The sequence below is a fragment of the Pinus tabuliformis genome, chromosome 4_2 (genome assembly GCF_031772625.1).
Source record: "Pinus tabuliformis cultivar Carrire ecotype Pingquan chromosome 4_2, CPIR1, whole genome shotgun sequence".
Classification (NCBI taxonomy): domain Eukaryota; kingdom Viridiplantae; phylum Streptophyta; class Pinopsida; order Pinales; family Pinaceae; genus Pinus; species Pinus tabuliformis.
Genome location: NC_142304.1, coordinates 357,754,018 through 357,771,039, shown reverse-complemented (window position 1 = coordinate 357,771,039; position 17,022 = coordinate 357,754,018).

Sequence of the window (17,022 nt, the reverse complement as noted above, 5' to 3'; positions counted from 1 at the left end):
TTCAACTAGTGAAAGCCAATAGATCGATGAATACAATATGAACAAGAAGAAGATAAGTCAATGACACATAACACAATATGTATCTATGGAAATCCATTGCTCAAAACCCTGCTATATGTATTGCATATATCAGAAATATGAGTGAAGATACAAAGCTTGTTCTCACTGGAACAATTTCGAACAAGTATACTCATATCTCTCAGCTTAGAAGCTAGCTCAAGCTAAATCCTTAGCCTATTCTGTAGCTGTCCAAGCCCTTAATCTCTTGTGTAATGCCTAGGATGAATAGCCCATATTTAAAGGGAATTCATGCTTCCAGAAAAACACAATCCAAACATAGGACCAATCTCTGATGCATGTATGATATTTAGACTCCAGTGAATAATACCACCGATAGTACACTGTCCTTGTACTCTAGTCTCAACTGGCTCTTTCTCTGAACTAACATACGCGTGTCCCACTAAGTTTAAAGGTCAGGTAGCCGCCATTGTTGTTGTTCTTGTACTCCATATATATAAAATTCAAATTCCTTTAACCCGCAAGTACCTCCTCTTCCCTTTTTTTTTTTTTCATTATAAAATAGGAAGCAGAAAGCAAAATATTTGTCCCAATAAACCACCGTTCCAACTATCAGAAGCTTCAAAATAAGTAATTCCTCTTTTAGGGATCTTCATATATAAAATCCCTTTAAAGCAACAAATTTGTCTTTCGTCTAGTTTAGAGATTGCATTTTTTAACCACCTTATTGGGTAACTTATTTATAAATTTATATAAAAAAGTTTGAAACAAAATATAAACACTCTCCCAAGAAACTTGCATACAGCCGTATGCCACCTTTTTCCTTGAAGCCGCGTCTCAACTGATTTTCTTATGAGCGTCGGAGAGAGACGGCTGCTCCACTTATGGTGTGTTTGTCATGTCACCAACTCCCACTCACCGAGTCCACTTTACTGTTTACTATATTTTTGTTTTTATTTTGGTCTCAAATGAAAAAATCGTGTCTCAGGTTTGGAGCAGCTGAAGTATACATAGTCTTGTATGAATTTAGGTCCCCTATTTAGATCTGCTATTTTATTTGAAAGAATATTTTAGCACTGAAAGAATATTTTGCAGTAGTCAAGACCAGAAGAGTGTTTTCGAAAGAATATTCTCAATCCTTTGATTATAAAAACTTCGCGGTGTAGAATTTGTCAACAACCTAAACATTATCTTCGAAACGCATTCTCATCCTCAAAACAGGCCTGCGACCCACTCGAGACCAGAAAAAACAATTGTGGGAGGTGGGATCAAAATACGACATCAAGCTTTAAGATCTCGACAAGCTAAAAGGTGTGTTCACAACAACAGAAGACAACCCTGGACATATCGCCTTCTCAAGATCGAGAGGAGACCTCGGTGGAAATGTGTCATCCATGAGTAGTGGACAATCTATCTAGTGAACATTAGCAATTCATGGTTGTAATCAACAAGCTTAAGCGCCATGAATCTGAGCATTCCGACTATGATAAAGAAATTACACGCTTGGCAGAGCCGAAAGTGATGGAGTTCTCTCAAAAAAATTGACACTGATAGCTCTGGGGTAGATGGCTTGTCAAGATCGGGAGGAGACCTCGGTGGGAATATGTCATCCATGAGTAGCAGACAATCTATCGACAAAGGATAATGATAGAACATTAGCAATTCATTGTTGTAATCAACAAGCTCAAGTACCACGAATCTGAGCACTCCGACTATGATAAAGAAATTACACGCTTGGCAGAGCCGAAAGTGACGGAGTTCTCTCAAAAAAAATGAGAGAGACTGATTTTGAGAGAGACTGATAACTCTTGGGTAGACGCCTTTATGAGAAAAATGGAAAAAAAAAAACTTATATAACAATTTTGGTATGAAAAAGTAGATGATTTTTTTTTTTCATATATATATATATATGTATATGTATATATATATGTATATATATATTATTAATAAAACTAAAATTATAATATAGTTAATTGAATTTAATCCTAGATTAAATTATAAAATTCTTGTCGACATATAATAAATAAATAAATAAAAAAATAAAAAATTGAAAATTATATTATAAGATGTGAAGTTTACAAAAACATAAATAGTATTATTAAGAATCGACATATATATATCTTAATTTTCTATGTACCAACTAGCATAAATCTATCTTAATTAAAAATCTATGAAGTGTCACGAAAGATACATTTCTTGAGAGATCAGTTTCAATGAATGCTTTGCTAATAAAGAAAGTATTCAATGAATGAAAGAGTAAAGATATTGGAGTGCATATGCATATTTAATAAAATCGTAAAAAACAATCAAAATAGAAATTCACTTACACAAATTAATTAATATTTAATAATTTTATTATACTTGAGAAAGTTTGATAAATTAAGAGAGAGTCATAGAATGAAGAAAAACATATTTCCAATAAAGAATGATGGAAATGTTAATGCAAAAAATTGAAGACAATTTAAGGTCGATGTAAACACAATTTAGTGCAGATGTGTGTCATTAGTTTAGCGCAAATGCAAACAAAAGACAAACTTTTCCTATAACACAAATTTCAAGTAAATTTCGAGCTTAATCACCAATGATGATTCAATAATCACTTTATTACATAACAGTGAGCCCTACAACTTGACTTTAAATAGCTTCATTGCTATGGAAAAATTCATTAATTCATTCCTAACATTTATTACACAAAGATCCACTTTGCATCTTGAAATTGGGGATATCTAAGATTTCCTCCGTGCCTCAACTATAAAAAAAATGTTTTTTGCATAACCTGGTAGAAGTATTTTTTCCATTCAAATGTGAGATATAAATATGGATTTAAGCAGTTGAGATAACAATTTTGTGTGTAAATTGGTGTTAGGCTAAAAAAAATGTGACGTTGTTTCACAATTTATTTAGGTAGGGGAATTGTAATGCCTTGGTTTTGTCTCTTGGATTATCTTGAATTGAATTATCTAGATGATTTAAATATATTAGTATGTATTACTAGTGTAAAGGTCAAGGGTAAAGTTTAACTAGTTAATGGATAGGCACATGATTGGATGTATTTCCATGGATGTTGGTTTGAGGGGGCTTGATCCGTTTTCAAAGTGTGTTACACACTAACAAAAACTTCAACCACTGGCCCTTCTGGTAACGACCCGCAAGCAGGTTGTAGTCTCACTAAAATCAGTTATGGGAGGTTGCAGAACCAGGTTTCCACAACTAAAGTGATATCCGCAAAGTGTCGCTGTGTATTTAATTCTGCTATATATCAATCTTATAACATCGCATGTATAAGAACTTTGCGCAGATGATTAGTTTGCAGAACCGCATAAACTCTAACACCTAATAGTATATCTTATGGGTCTTCACATAACTCAGTTAAAGCATACATAATCCGATGCATAATAGTAAACAAATACAGAGATACAATACTTCACCAAAACTTCTTTTTTATTAAACAAATCTTCAATTACATTCTCTTTTCTAACCTGCACACCCAGTTACAGACTCTTCAAGGTCTCAGTGCACTCAACTACATAACCTTCTCCCAAAAATACACACTACAAATGTGAAAACAAAGATTCAATGATATTTCATTACTTTCCTTCTATCTCTTATGATTTCTTTTGCTAAGGTATTACGTATCATTTTATACAATTCATCTAAACAAAAACCATGGTCCACCTACCATGGATCTAGAAAACAAGGACTACTACCCAATAACTGTTACAAAATAAGGGCTTTATCCCATCCTAAATTTCCTAAAAGTCTGCGCAATGAATATCTCTTCACCGACTTCACGCAGTGTGCTCCTTCTTTCGTGAGGTCTTTTACCCAAAACTTGGACCAAGTTGGGCCCTACCCAATAGGCTCCCAACACTCACCTGTGACTCATCCTGTCTCATTCAGCTTCAATGCCCTTGATCTTCGTTGTGATCCTCTTGTATATTGCGTTGTAATAATGGATTGTTTCTACCATCAAATTTTCTTCCTTATGCACTTCCTTCAACAAAGCTTTTGTAATACGACCATCGGTCTTCTGCAGCAGCTCCGCTTCCCTTTTCTTTAAATCCATCAGACATTCATCTATGGCCTGCGAACATTCTAAGGCTTCCTCTTGCCATGGTTGAGTCCTCTCCTACAAGATATGTGCTTTCCTCTACAGATCATCTCTTTGTGTTTGGAGGTTCTTTCCTTCAGAAATGCTGGAAAGCCTCTGCAAGACTGGTAAGGTCTTCACAAATGCTAAGATCTCATCACACTCTTTCTTATTAGCCTACAATTCTTTCTCAATCTTCAATATGTTTGGATCCTCCGGCAGCGAGGTCCAAATCTGCATTGTGTCGTCAAGCAACTTCCCACAATCTGCCACCGTATCAGTTATGCCTTTTAATGTTGTGCTGAGGTCCCTTTGTCTCTACTCCCAAACCTCTAGTGGAGTACCTGGTTGCAACCTTATCTATAGCTCTGATATCTTCACTTCATAATCAAATTTCATCTTAGCTATAGCATTATTTGAGTCCTTGGTCATGAAGGCGAGCTTCACGACCTTTTCTGCTGGCTCTTTTTCCTCATGGACCTTCACATCTAGAACTATGCTACAAGTCTCAGTAATGGCCTTCTCCAACTGTTCGTGTTGCTACCTTGCTTCCTCCCTTTCCATGGCCACTTGCTTTAGCTCCTTCTGTAGTGCTTCTTTCTCCGACTATGCCTTTTCTTTTAACAACGACATACGTTGCTCTCGTTCCTGCATCTCTACAGTGATTCCTTAATGAGATTCATGCAACACCTAGAGGGGTAGTGTAGCGACATTCATGTGGACACTACACCACGGCTTGGCTCACTGTTTATCTTCTGCTACTTCAAATTTCAGGGACCTAGCTAGCACATGTAACTTCCTCATTCTAAAGCTTGTTTCCAGTCTCTGTTCCTGTTGCGATGGCTAGTTTCCATCTCTAGTTGCTTCATTTCTTGTGGCAACGCCTTCAGCTCAATGATTCCCTGTTGTACCTCAGCGAAGATCGCTTTTCAACGATCATCAGTCTTGTCCCCGACCTTTATGTTAATCTCCTTGATTTTATCTGTTATCTCATCGATGTCCTCATCCATGAGGAAAAGTGGCACTAGACCCATACTCTTATCTACCTTATGCTTCTTTCTTGGCCACATTTTTATTACAAAGGGTGACTCTTCTGATGTCTCTGCATCACTGCGGTGTTCTTCGTGTTCCTCAATCGCACTTCCTTTTGCATGTTCTTCCATGGTGACATTCTTAATTATGATGTAGAGGCCTTAGTTGGTCTCTTCTCCTGTCTCTTATGTGGCTGCGATTGTGGCTATGAACCATTCCTTATGTTTCTATGGTGGTATCTCAAATTTCACTTGACCCATCAAAACCTTGAATCACTAGTCCAAGTCCCACATAGATTCAGTCAGTGCCCTTCACTTAGGCGCAATTGTTCTTCTTCACTTAGGTGTAATTTGTGATCCCTCTTAGGCAACAAAGTGTCAATGTGGTACGGGATGTAATTTTTATAATAATTTTGAGTTCCCGGGCTCATGATTGGCTCTAGATTTGGTTCATTAATGCAAGTATAGGCTAGATACACCTAGTTGTGATTCATAAATTATTTTCTCGCACTTCCTTCAATGGTAATTTCTTTTTAATAGTGCCCAACGATCATATTTCCAGCTAACTTTGTCTGAATTACCTTTTATCACAGTCACCTACTCTTAGTCACAGCTCCTATGGACTTTTTCATACTTCTAATTATCATACAACAATCTTCCTTTGGCGGATTTCCTTCCTACAGAGTAGTTTATAGTCGTGTGCCCACTTTCAGCTACAAGTGGCACTAAGACTTCCTTCCCTTCATTCTTCAGTGCAACAGTCCAGGAGCATAATCATCCCTATATATTTTCAATAAACTACCATTCACTCATCCTAGAATTATTTGACCATTTAACTTCGTGAGCTGAACAACACCACTATCTGTAATGCTCTTGATGATATATGGGCCTAACCAATGCATTTTAAATTTTCCTAGGAACTTCGAAAACTTACTGTCATATAATAATACAATATCACCTTTGTGAAAATCTTCTTCTTGATGTGCCTATCATGCCAGGCTTTCTCCCTTTCTTTCTGCACCTGTTGATGGAATCTTTCTATTAATATGTCTTCTTCTAAAGCTAGTATGTGTGAAATTCTCTCGTTCATCATGTCGAGGTCTGTGATATTTGTGACAGCTGAAATTCTTATACTTGGCACAATGTATTCCATTGGCATAACTACTTATTTTCCATGTACCAACCTGAAAGGTGTCCACCCAGTCAACTTCTTGCATGTCGTTTTATATGCCCACAACACCGCTAGAATCCTCAAGTCCCAATAATCTCTGTTCACACCTTGGTCAATGTGTTCTCGAGAATCTTATTGAAAGCTTCCACTATCCCATTTGCCTAAGGGTGATAGGGAGTGGTCTTCTTATGGTAAAATTGGAATTCCTCCATCAGTGCTTCAATCATCTTATTCAAAAAATGTGTCCCTTAATCGCTCATCAAGATCTTCGAATAGCCAAATCTAGACAACATATACTCAAAAATGAACTTCACAATAGTTTCTACATTGCAATCCTTTACGAGTTTTGCCTCAACCCATCTTGACAAATAATTTGTCACAGTGATGATATATCTTGCACCAGTATTTTTCCCCAGTGGACTGATCGGTCCAAAAAAGTCAATTTCCCATTTATCAAAAGCTTGTAAGGTCACCTTGGGTACTAGTGGCATTTCATCTCTTCTAGATGGATTTCTTGTCCTTTGGCATACATCACATGCTTGGCAAAAATCTTTTGCTTCCTTATGCACCATAGGCCACCATAACCCGACTCTCAAAATCTTCTGCGCAGTGGATTTTCTTGAATAATTCCCACCTGCGACTCCTCCATGAGATTTCATCATAATGTTCTATCTTTTGTGTTCACGGACATATCTGTGTAGTACTTCATCCTGTCCCATTTTATACAAGTGTCCCGCAATCCGCGAGAAATTAGTTTCTCGAATCACCAATTCCTTATTTTTCTTTGTTGTGTACTCCGCGGGTGCCATTCCTGTGGACAAAAACTGAATAATATCTGGGAAGTGATCATCTACAACTTTAATTGCAAACAGTTGTGCATCGAACAGGTTATCTTCAAGACTTGTAGGTTCTTCTCTCGTCTCTATTCTAGATAGATGATTCGACCCAACATTCAATCTTCCCAGGTTCAATATAACTTCGAAGTAATATTCTATAATAACAGCCATCGACATATCTTTCCTACTAAGACATGCTTATTTACCAAATACTTCAACGTGGAGTGATATGTGAACATCTTAAAGTGTCCTCCCAATAAGTAATGTCTGAACTTTTGTAGTGCATACACCATGGCTAACCCCTCACTTTCTGTCATGTTGTAATTGTTTTCTACCTTACACAACTTCCTACTTGCAAATGCAATGGGATGATCAATATCTCCTTCTCTCGGCTACGATAGTACTATTCCCAAAGCTATGCAAGATGCATCAACATGCACATGAAATTCTTTCTTCTTGTCCCAAAAAACTAGAATTGTGCAATTACCATCTTTTCTTTTAGCACATCTAAGCTTTTCTGACATTCTTCATCCCACTGGAAGGTCACATCCTTCTTCAACAAATTTTCCATCGGTGCAGTTATCTACATATCCTTTTATAAACTTCCTGTAGTAACTAGTGTGTCCTAGCATAGTACGCAATTGTCTTACTATTTTTGGTGCTAACAGGTTTACAATGAGTGTGATCTTCATCGAATCTTCCATCAATCCTTGTTTACAAACCACATGTCCCAACAATATTCCATATGGCGCACAAAAGATGCACTTATTCATGTTCAACGATATCCAATACTATCTACATGTATCAATCATCAACCTCAAGCTCGAAACATGCTTCTTTAATAGCCCAAATATTGTCTAATCTTTGAAGTAAACTTCTAGAAATTTGTGTATGTACTCTTTGAAAGCTACAACTACAACTGTGGAAAAAATGGTAGGTGCATTCTTCAACCCAAAAGGCATTACTATGTACTAATAGGATCCCCATTCTGTGGCAAACGTTGTCTTATGTCTATCGTCTAGTGCAATTCTAATCTGGTGATACCCTAAGAAGCCATCTATAAAAGAGTAATCCTCTTTTCCTCCAACATTATCCAACACTTCAACTGTAAATGGGGTGGGTAAGGGTTCATGCATGCATGCATCGTTTACCTTCCTTAAGTCCACTTAGATTCTAATTTCCCCTTTCGCCTTCTTCTCTGGAACTACCATGGGACTTACCCATTCAGACTCTTCGACAAGTTCAATTATCCCCGTGGCTAACATTTTCTCCAATTCTTCTTTTACCTTTTCCTTATATTTTGAGTTTAGTCTATAACACCTCTTCTTAACAGGCTTCACATAAGGCTTTAAAGGAATCCTCATAAATCCCATATCCCCTAGGATGCCTTTCATATCTGAAAATTTAGAGGGAAACAACTCTTGGTATTCATGCAGCAAATTTGTTATCTTGCCGATAGCGTCGTCGTCCTAGTAATCTCCTATGGTCGCATACTTCAGTCCAGATTCTATCACTATATTTAATTTCTTCATTTTCAGTGGTTGCATTATATCTAGGATTTCTATCTCAGGTCCATTCACTTTGTGATGTCCTTTTGACTCTTTGATATTAATGTTACGAGGATCTTCGTCCTCTTCTCATAGTGAGGTTATAGCATTCCATCACATTTCAGACCTACACAACCCAATCATGTTTCTAGATAACTGGAACTTTGTTTTCAAAAATATTTTTCTTAACTATATTCAACGTTGTATCTATATATGGACAGTCATCTTCAAATCTAAATGGAATCACAAATCCATCTACCATTTCTGCCTAGCTAGCAGTGCCATGTAGAAGTTCAGTTTCTAAATACCAATTTCAAGGGATCATTTCTAGGGTATGGATAAAACCATGTACTCATTCTTCTCATGAAATTTCTCTCCAAGCTTCCATACAGAGCTGTATATGGTCTCTAGGATCATTGTGACCATCATACTTTTCTGTGAGCTTTATTTCTATACAAAATACTTTATATTCACAAGATCATGCAATGTTCTAAAGCACATGACAAGAATACACTTCTACTTTCAACTAGTGAAAGCCAATAGATCGATGAATACAATATGAACAAGAAGAATATAAATCAATGACACATAACACAATATGTATCTATGGAAATCCATTGCTCAAAACCCGCTATATGTATTGCATATATCAAAAATATGAGTGAAGATACAAAGCTTATTCTCACTGGAACAATTTCAAACAAGTAAACTCATATCTCTCAGCTCAGAAGATAGCTCAAGCTAAATCCTTAGCGTATTTTGTAGCTCTCCAAGCCCCTAATCTCTTGTGTAATGCCTAGGATGAATAGCCCATATTTAAATGGAAGTCATGCTTCCAAAACAACACAATCCAAACATAGGATCAATCTCTGATGCATGCATGATATTTAGACTCCAGTAAATAATACCATTGATAGTACACTATCCCTATACTCTAATCTCAACTAGGTCTTTCTGTTATGAAACCAGCTCAAGAAAAGATAGAAAAGAAAGATCAACGCCTTAGAATTCAGCCTCTTCGAGGGGGAAACCTCCTTTACATTACATAAATGAACAATTCTTGGATGATACAAATGACAAAACCTCCTTTCTATATATAGGAGTCTAAGGAGTCACAATATAATCCAGCCGACCTAACAATAATAATATAAAGCCACAAAAATAAAAATAGAGGGATTCTATGGGGCACAGAAATAACAATATGGGGGTAATAGGGGCACAACAATATAAATAAGGGGTATAACTACAATAGTAATGGGGTAATCACTAGTATTATAGGGACCCAACATGCCCCTCTCCTTCAAAAAAGTGTTGTCCTCAACGCTTGAGCAGTTCTGGATACTTCTGCATAAAATTCTCATCCTCCCATGTGGAATCTTCAGCGGATAAGTTCTTCCACTTGATAAGATACTCTGAAATTGATCGATTTCGTAGCTGTCGAGTTCTTGTTTCTGTGACTGCTTCCGGTTCCAATATAATTTTTCCTTCCTCGTCAAGTTCTGGCAATATTGTTTGAACTGGGAGCTTGTCACCTATAACCTTCTTTAAACATGAAACATGGAAAACTGGGTGCAATCGAGAAGCTGCAGGAAGCTCCAATTTGTATGCCATAGTACCAATCTTTTCCAACACCTTGTACGGACCATAATACTTTGGTGATAATTTATTATCCTTCTTAGCTTGCTTTAGGGACATTTGCTTATATGGTTGTAGCCGTAGGAATACCCAATCACCTACATCAAAACTTCTTTCACTGCGATGTTGATCTGCCTGTTGTTTCATTCTATTTTGTGCCAACACGAGGTTATCCTTTAAGAGTTGGAGGACTTGTTGTTGATGTTCGATGTGATGTTCCACTGCCTGAACCTTAGAATTTTCTCTTAAATATGATGTGATTGATGGTGGTTGGTACCCATAAAGTGCCATAAATGGGGTCATTTTTGTTGCTGTATGGAAGGAAGTGTTATACCACCATTCAGCCAGAGGCAACCATTTGACCCATTGTGTCTGTTTATCAGATACAAAGCAACGAAGATATCCTTCCAAACATTTGTTTACTATCTCAGTTTGCCCATCAGATTGAGGATGATAAGATGAGCTATGAGCTATGAGCTAACTGAGTACCAAGACAAGAAAATAATTCTGTCCAAAAATTTCCAGTGAAAATGGGATCTCTGTCACTTACAATAATCTTTGGGTTTCCATGTAGCTTTTGAACTGTTTCCATAAATGCAGTAGAAACTGTACTGGCTTTAAATGGATGTGATAATGCACAAAAGTGTGCATACTTGGTAAGTCTGTCAACTACCACCATGATGACACTCTTTCCCTCAGACTTGGGTAAACCTGTGATAAAATCCATTGAAACCTCCTCCCAACGTTGGCTTGGAATGGATAAAGGTTGTAATAGACCCGGTGTCTTAATTGTTTCAACTTTATTTTGTTGGCAAACCAAACATTCCGCCACAAACTTTTGAATATCTGATTTAAGGCCATCCCAAAAAAATTCCTTCTTAACCCTGTGGTAAGTTTTTAAAAATCCTGAGTGCCCTCCTAAGGGAGAAGTGTGCAATTCCATAAGAATCTTTTGTTTTAGCTGGGAATTCTTACAGAGGTATAAGCGATCTTTGTACCATAACGAATCATTTTGCCAGCTAAATGTATCAGAAGTACTGGAATCTTGTTGTAGCTTTCGAATAAGTGCCCACACTTCTTCGTCATTCTTCCATTCCTCCTTTGCTTCGTTTATCCAATCTGGTTGGATAATAGAAATGGCACACAACAATGCTTCCACATCCTCATCCTTTCTTGAGAGTGCATCTGCCACCACATTTTGCTTCCCTTTTTTGTAGATGATTTCAAAGTCATAACCCAACATCTTTGTGACCCACTTTTGTTGCTCTTCAGAGGATAATCTTTGTTCTAAAAAGTATTTAAGGCTATCATGATCCGTTTTTACCTTGAAGTGTCTTCCCATTAGGTAGGGTCGCCATTTCTTAAGTGCATGGAGTATTGCCAACATTTCCTTCTCATAAATAGCTTTGCTTAAAAACTTTCCCTTGATTGGACGACTTTCAAAAGCAATGGGTCTTTCATCTTGCATTAGAACAGCACCAATTCCATTTCCTGAAGCATCACATTCCACAATAAAGGTTTTTGTGAAGTCCGGTGTAGCTAAGACCGGTGCTTGGCACATTGCCTCTTTAAGATGTTTAAAGGCCTTTGTTGCTTCCGGAGTCCATGAAAATGAATCTTTCTTCAATAATGTTGTTAGAGGTGCTGCTATTCTCCCATAATTCTTAACAAACTTGCGATAATACCCTGTCAACCCAAGAAATCCTCGCAGATGCTTTATGGATGTGGGGATTTTCCATTCCTTAATGGCTTTAATTTTGCTAGGGTCTACCTTAACTCCTTCATGAGATACAATATGACCCAAATATTCCACCTCCTGGACTCCAAAGAAACATTTGGATCTTTTTGCATATAATTGTTTCTCCTCCAATAGTTGTAGCACCTTGTCAACATGTTCAACATGATCCTTCCAAGACTTGCTGTAGATTAGTATATCATCAAAAAATACTAACACAAATTTTCTAAGGAATGGTTTGAAAATTGAATTCATCAAACCTTGAAATGTTGAAGGTGCATTGGTAAGGCCAAAAGGCATGACCAAAAATTCATAATGACCCTCATGAGTTCTAAATGCCGTTTTCGGAATGTCTTCAATCTTCATTCTGATTTGATGATATCCCGAACGAAGATCCAACTTGGTGAAGTAAATTGATCCATGCAATTCATCCAGTAATTCATCAATGACAGGAATGGGGAACTTATCTTTAATAGTGAGCTTGTTGAGCTCCCTATAATCTGGACACATGCGCCATGATCCATCCTTCTTGTGCACCAATACTACTGGAGCTGAGAAAGAACTTTGACTCGGTTGAATTATACCAGCCTCTAGCATTTCTGCAACCATACGTTCAATTTCACTTTTTTGGACATATGGATATCTGTACGGCCTGATGTTTGGAGGAACACTTCCTGGAATCAGATGAATAGCATGATCATGATCACGCATAGGTGGGAGACCTTTGGGAGTCTCAAATACCTTGGAATGATTGTCCAGGACTTTTTGGAGATCTGGAGAAATAGATGATTCCAATGTGGAAACATCTAGCGAACATAATTGTGCAATTACACCTCTTTGCTCCTTTTTTAGAAGCTTTGTCATTCCATTAGAGCTGATTATCTTTCCTGGTTTCCCTGCAATACCCCTTAATTCAACTTCCTTTCCTTCCATAGAAAATTTCATGAAAAGTTCTTGAAAATTAAAAGCTATTGTACCCAAGGATTGTAGCCATTGGACTCCTAGTACAACATCAGCACCTCCCATTGGAATGGAAAGCATTGGGCTAGTCAATACATATTCTCCCATGGATAGCTTGATATTATGGCACTTTCCAGAACAATTTATTGTTCCTCCATTTGCAATCATCACTTGACACTCTGGTGCTGGATATAGGAAGCAATTCAATTCTTTTGCTACCCTACAATGAATAAAATTGTGGGTGCTTCCTGAATCAATCAACACTATTACCTTTTTCTTCTTGATTTGTCCTTCTATCTTGATGGTTTGAGGAGTGGTAATTCCCGCCAATGCATTACAAGATATGGTCGGATTTATTTGTTCTTCATCTAGGCTTTGTTCCTGGAATATATCCTCTTCTTTTGACCTTTCTTGCTCCTTTTCTTCTTCCTCTTCACAATCTATGTAGAATAATTTCTTCTCAGCACACTTATGACCTTTTGTGTATTTGCTATCACAATTGTAACAAAGCCCTTTTGCTCTTTTTTCTTCCAATTGTTGTGGTGTCAACCTTGTAGGTTGTGGAAGACTATGGGCAACAACACTTCCGTCTTTATAGTTGTGAATGGTATGCTTCCTAGTTGCCATAATTTTGCTTTCCATTTTTCTTGCTAACCTGAATGCCTTCTCTAATGAATCAGGTTCCCAAAGGCGCACATCATGTTGGATATTATCCTTTAAAGACCCTATGAACACATCAATCCTATGCTCCTCTGGAATATCTTTTACCCTTATGTTCAATTTTTGGAACTCCTCAATGTGCTCCATTATTGAACCCTTTTGTTTGAGACTTATCAATTGGCTAAAAAAAGTGTTGCTTTTTGTATCCTCATAATGTGCTATCAATTCTTCCGTAAAAATTGCCCAAGTGATAAATTGTTTACGAGAACAAAGCCATTGATACCATACAAACTGATTTGGTTCCAAATATAAAGTTGCCATACGTACCTTTTGTGTGTTTTGCACATTATTGAGATCGAAGAATTGCTCCATCTGTAATATCCATGTGGCGGGATCCTTGCCATCAAACTTCCTCATATCGATTTTTGGAACATGGTGAGTCTTTGATCCAACATTAGAGTCTATGGAATCATGATTAACATTTCTTTTGTTCTCATCATGAGTTTCCTTTAGTACTCTTTCACCCTTAGTGACCATTTCTTGTAGCAACTTATTCATATTTATCTTCAATTCTTCCATCTTATCATCCATGCCATCAATTTTAGCGTCCATGCCCTTCACCTTAGCTTCCATGCCATCCATCTTAGCTTCTACGCCTTTCTTTAAACAGACCATCTTAGCTTCTACGCCTTTCTTTAAACCATCCATCTTAGATTCTGTTACTTTTTGTGCAAGGGACAGTTGTTGCACTTGGTCTTGTAATTTTGATATATCATGTTGCATTTCTTCCTCTTCTTCATGAGTCATGCTAGAGCTTTCAGGTTCCTTACTAGGTGTTTGCATTTTCTTTCCTCGGGGCATCAGTTACCGATAATAATGCTCTACTATGCCCTTTGAATTCCTTCAAAATAAATTTTCAAACCAAGCTTAAGCAAAAATTTAAAAAAATCTACACACCTTTTTTCACTTTGTAGGAGCCTGATATTGCCTCTGATGTATCTCTGTACTTTCCAATCATCTAGTTCTGAAATTGTGACCTGTAGTATCTCTCTGTGTCCTCTTTCCAATGCCACCAGTCTGATCCAAATTGGATTCTCCAAGAAAGAGTTATGCACAATCTCCCAAGATGACCTGATTATAAACCTTTCCAGAAGAGTGAACTTGTATGAAGTGCCACGTGTACAATTTTCGACCTTTGGTTCTGAAAAAGATATACAAGAAACTACAGTTCGTCCTCTTTCTATACCTTCTTACGAAATTTCAATCCGATCCCCAGAGAGAAAGTTATGACGATTTTCCCTAGGTCACCTGTTTTGAATGTAATTCAGGAGTCTGCAAAAAGACCAACTTCCTTAGAGCATATCTCCACAAATATCGCGCAGAAAGATCTGAAATTCGGACCCAAGGTTCAGCGCGATTTCTTCTCAAATGGGATTTGTTTGAGACTTCTGAAATGTCACAGAAAAAAGTTATAGCGAAAATGCCACGATGACCTGTTTGGAGCAGCGAAACCCTAGAATCCAAAGCTCTGATACCAAATGTTATGAAACCAGCTCAAGAAAAGATAGAAAAGAAAGATCAACGCCTTAGAATTCAGCCTCTTCGAGGGGGCAACCTCCTTTACATTACATAAATGAACAATTCTTGGATGATACAAATGACAAAACCTCCTTTCTATATATAGGAGTCTAAGGAGTCACAATATAATCCAGCCGACCTAACAATAATAATATAAAGCCACAAAAATAACAATAGAGCGATTCTATGGGGCACATAAATAACAATATGGGGGTAATAGGGGCATAACAATATAAATAAGGGGTATAACTACAATAGTAATGGGGTAATCACTAGTATTATAGGGACCCAACACTTTCTCTGAACTGACATCCATGAGCTTATCATGAGGAAATCGTTAGTTAAATGGAGTAGCACTAGTGGATGCATTAGTGCACCAACTAACAGTTAGTCCTCTATTAGTTCCAAAACATTTTAGAACTAATTTAACCTAACTTAACTTAGTAAACTGGGTGATCTAATTTCCAACTCAATTTAAATTCATGTTGGACCCCTCAAACTTAGGGAGAACATATACATGACTTCAGAAAGACTTCCAACTCAAAATTCCTAAGTTAATTAAGTTAATTAAACTTAATTAACTATTTACAAGTTGTTATGAGAATAAAATTCAATTTTAATCCTCAAATTAATTCAAGGACAAATTAAACTGGAATTTCTTGTTGCCTTTTCTCAACACTCCCTCTCAACAAGAAATGGATTATCTGCTACCCTAATCTTGTCTACGTGAAACTAAAATTTATATCTTGGCAATGCCTTTGTCAAAATGTCAACATCTTTCTCCTCCATGGGAATGTACTCTAACAACATAACCCACCTTAATACAAAATCTCTAAGATGATGATATCAAATATCAATTTTCTTGGACCGATCATGAAAAAATGGATTTTAAGAGACTTTGATACAACTCTAATTATCACAGTAAATCACAATTGGATCCATCTGCTAACCAAACAAACCAACCGGGATCTTCCTCATCCAAATGGCTTCATATGTTGCCTGACTCTCAGCCATGTACTCTGCCTTTACTGAACTAAGTGAAACTGATTTCTGTTTCCTTTTGTACCAAGAAAATGTTGCTGACCCAATACTAAAGATCCCTCCTGATGCGCTCTTCCAGTCGGATGGAATTCCTTCCCAATCTGCATTGGTGAAGCATTGAAGCTTCACTCCCTCTGTTTGTACCATAATCCATACTGAGAAGTGCCCCTGAGGTATCTCAACACATGCTTTGTCACCTTCCAATACAGGTTGGTATGCCTAACCATCGCTTGACTAAGCTGGTTAATTGCATAGCACATATTTGGGCATGTGTTCACCAAGTACATGAGTGAACCCACAAGTTGCCTGTAAACAGTAGCTTCCACTACTTCCCCTGAAGCAACATCCTCCTTCCTCCAGTCACCTGCTAGAGGAGTCTCCATGGGTTTGCTATGGTCCATGCGAGATCTCCTAAGTATCTCATTCGCATACTTTCCTTGAGACACAAACATCTCCCCATATTCCTACCATACCTCCATGCCAAGAAAGTAATGCATGAGCCCCATGTACTTCATCTCAAACTCTCTTGCAAAGGTCCTCCTTGCAAGACTTGATCAATTGATCATCACCTGTTAGTATGAGATCATCAACGTAAAGTACAATGATCAACAATTTACCTTCCACCACTATGTGGTACAAGTTCGCATCCGGTTCACTCTTCAAAATAATTAATTCCTCTTCAGGGATCTTCATATATAAAATCCCTTTAAAGCAACAAAT